The sequence below is a fragment of the Mytilus californianus genome, unplaced genomic scaffold (genome assembly GCF_021869535.1).
Source record: "Mytilus californianus isolate M0D057914Y unplaced genomic scaffold, xbMytCali1.0.p SCAF_2, whole genome shotgun sequence".
Classification (NCBI taxonomy): Eukaryota; Metazoa; Mollusca; class Bivalvia; order Mytilida; family Mytilidae; genus Mytilus; species Mytilus californianus.
This window is the reverse complement of record NW_026262668.1, coordinates 134,160,762-134,164,911: the sequence shown is the minus strand read 5'-3', so window position 1 is coordinate 134,164,911 and position 4,150 is coordinate 134,160,762.

Genomic DNA, 4,150 nt, shown 5'->3' with positions numbered 1-4,150 from the left:
TGCTTCCACTAGGTACCAGCAATACAATGCAAACGCTATAACTCCAATGATAATCCATATAACACGACTATTCTTGTTGTAAAAATTAGAAACCCCAGATTGTGTAACTTCAATTACTTTGTTAAATCCAGAACTCTCGATTGAACCATAGTCAGGTGGAGGAATTGGTGCTCCATTTTTCTGTTATGAATTAAAAGATAGACATGTTTATGACCGAGAAAGAATTTTTTCTCTAAACAATCTGTTGGGTTGTTGTGTTAAAATTATTACTCTTAAGAAGAGTGTATTAAAGTGTTAAATATTGTCAAAATGATGCAGGTTTAGAGTGCAGATATAATCCACAACGAATATGTGTTCTATTAATTAGACATAGGTTCTATTTTTTCATATTTAGCAATGCAGACATGTAGTCGCCCTGGTAATCAAAGGCTATGGACCATAGTATTTTCTTTGGGACATTAAAAGTCGAGCATAAGAATATGTTATGTGTACCAGTTCATCAGAAATGAGTTTAAGTAGCAAAAATAATTGGTTCTTGCAGTATTCGCTAAAAAAAATTACTGTTTTCAGGATCGTTTAAAGGTCATTATAAATATTTATAATACAATATCTTAAAACATTTGGCAGAAAAGTTTGCATGGAGATTCTAAATTACATGTAAATGTGTTAAATTCAATCAATTTTGTCAAATGCTGTTTCAATTGTTACAATTGTTCTCATGCAATGTTGTGTTTTGTGTTTTTGCATATTCACGTCTCTACAATCTGTCGATACCTGTATCTTGGCATTGCACAAGGTCGTGTTTTTTTTTCTGACTGTTTATGACGTCTTTACACTAAATCCATTGGATGTTGGATGTGTACTGATTGATATTTTAGTATAAGATGCATGATTTTTTTATTAGTTGTTATGGCTTTGATCTAGCTGTCAGTAACTGCGAGTACTCTCAGATCCGTACTTAGTGTCTTTTTGTTGCGGGGATGTATAAATGCCTTGCCGCGTCCACTCTGTGTTTTTGTTATTTGTTTTTGCTTTGTATCTATCTGATGAGTTAAGCCCTTTTCAACTGATTTTTATAGTTTGTTAATATATTATACTGTTACACCACTGTCCCAGGTTAGGGGAGGGTTGGGCGCCCGCTAACATGTTTAACCCCGCCACATTCTGTATGTCCATGTCCCAAGTCAGGAGCCTGTAATTCAGTGGTTGTCGTTTGTTGCTCTATATCATATTTGTTTTTCGTTCATTATTTTGTACATAAATCAGGCCGTTAGTTTTCTCGTTTGAATAGTTTTACATTTGTCATTTCGGGGCCTTTTATAGCTGACTATGCGGTATAGGTTTTGCTCATTGTTGAAAGCCGTACGGTGACCTATAGTTGTTAATTTCTGTGTCATTTGGTCTCTTGTGGAGAGTTGTCTCATTGGCAATCATACCACATCTTCTTATTTTTATATTGCCTCTTGTGGGCAGTGTTATTACATATGTGTACTCATGCGATGTTGTGTTTGGATCTAGTTTTGATGTATTGAGCTTGCCTATTGTGCGTCATGTTATTACATATGTGTTCTCATGCGATATTGTGTTTTGATCTAGTTTTGATATATTGAGCTGCTTGTCTATCATGCGTAATGTTATTACATATGTGTTCTCATGCAATGTTGTGTTTTGATCTTGTTTTTGATGTATTGAGCTTGCCTTTTGTGGGCAGTGTAATTACATATGTGTTTTCTTCCGATGTTGTGTTTTGATCTAGTTTTGATATTTTAGCTCGCCTCTAGTGGGTAGTGATATTCGTATTACCTTTACCTCAATTGATTTGTTATCTCCTGTCATAATATCATATACCGGTAATTATTGTGTTTGTTTTATATTACACGGAAGGTTCGCATGAGAGATTTTGATACAGTTATTTTCAAGACTCAATTTTGCTTTTTGTTTTTCTCTAGAAATTCAAATAAGTAGTAAGAGAAAATAAATATCTTCTGAGTAAGACGTTTATTAATTAGGAGATCACTATGTCTTTGCATCTATTACAAAAGAGTTTTTGATATAGCCAACCTTTTCTACAGGAAGTCCGTCTTCATCATAGTCGAAAGCTCTGTTTTCATGGTGCCGTTTGAATGTATTCATTTTAGACACACTCTCAAGCGTCACTTTGCTTTCCATTTGTTAGTACTGTACAACTTACAGGTAATATGAAAACACTGAAAAAAGATGATAGGTGTTGAGATGCTTGTGTGCATGTATATAAAAACAAATCTTTTTTTTTGGTTATTCTTTCACCAATCGAAGATTTATTTCACAGCAGCACTTAAAAAGGGAGGACACAGTAGTTTTTTTTTAAATCTGTTAAAAGTCGTAGCATTAAAGAAAAAGGGAAGATATTTTGTGGCAACGAACAGATAAATGGATATCATGCATGTAATAGGTTAAAACCATGTATTCACCTATTGGATATTTCATTTACTGAAATGTTGGTGTACCACACGAGTTGTACAATATGAATATAGATAGTTTGACGTCAACAAGTTCACGTACTGTTGTAGTTGGGTTAGTTTTCAAAAAGTCGGTCTATCTATCTGTTGATCTATAAAGTTCATGTTTGTTATACTTTCTTCTGTAAATATTTACATGTTCGTATCACAGTTATCGTGATTTATGTCTACTAAATACCTGGCTGTTCTAATTACCTATCAGATAAACAGTCAGTCCAGAGAGCAATGTGTGATCAATTGTATATAATGAATTATAAGGTAGAACAATGAAAACTGAAATAAAAAAATCAGAAAAATAGTCTCTAGACATTTGTGTTTTCTTTCCCCTTCATATTTGACTCATCTTGTAATCAAGTGTGTTTCTATAGGACAATCATTTGTTAATGTATTTTGTATTGGTGTTCAATATGTTTTGTAAATTATTCCTGATATATTTTGTAGATATGTATCATATATATTACGGTTAAATTATTTTCTTTTTAAATAAATATGGAACCGTACAAATCTGATACTACTTTAAAGGTCAAATGCACCGATTTTGCAGAATTTTGAAAACACCCTATTTTAGTTCATTTTACTGATAATCATGACATATTTAACTGATAAATATCATAGCTACTCTGACTAATATATCTTTCATTTGCTTTGATAAAGTATAACGACACTCATTACATTGTATATCATTGTTAACATTATTACATCGGAAGACCGTGAGGGCATTCCGGTGTATTGCTGTCGCCTAGATTTCCATTACGTAACTTTCGTGTTGGGATTGTAACCGATCTATAAACATGATAAATACAAGGACATTATCAAGTGCAAAATAACATTCCTTATCGCTTGTTATAAATTCATTTTCACGTTTGCAATCTCCCATGCAGAGTTATTGGTCCTCTCTCTCTCTCAAGGACCGATAACTCTGCATGGGAGATTGAAAGTTTTGCGGGAAAATATGAATGCCTACTCAAATCCAATCTATTAGAAAAATCGAATAATTACAGAAGAGTGTCCACCATGCACTTGCACTGCACTATTATTCATATAGTAGAATAGAATGATATACACATGGATGAAAATTATATATACATGTAACTGTAATATACAAATATTAATATAATATATAACAACAAACCAGAGTATACTGATTTGTATCACTTCAATATCATATTAATTACGGTGAGGTTGAATTCCCTGTCATTTATTTATCATCCACGCACGAACTTTTCTAAGAAAAAAAAATATATCGGTACATTAACCTCACTTTCAGGTATAGAGATGTAATTTTTTTTTCTGAGACAAGTGCTTATGACCATCCACAAGATCTTGCAGTCATCCGATGTTAAGTACTTCAGTACTTTGATTGTTTTTGTAAACACGAATTTAACAGCATTACATTAACATTTTTGGTTAATCGGCTATTAAATTCAGAATGGAGTGAAATCTTATTTCATAAAATATTTTTATGAATTGTAAAACAAGAAACAAATAAAGAAATAAGGAAGCCCATCCTCCTTCTCCGCAAATACTCGACATCATCAGTTAATGTTAGAACTGCAGGCACCATCTCTTTTTTCAAGAATATTTTATTGGAAATTGGAATCAGGTACTTGCCTTATGGTATCGTGTTCTTCTAAGATGTCATGAGTCCGACC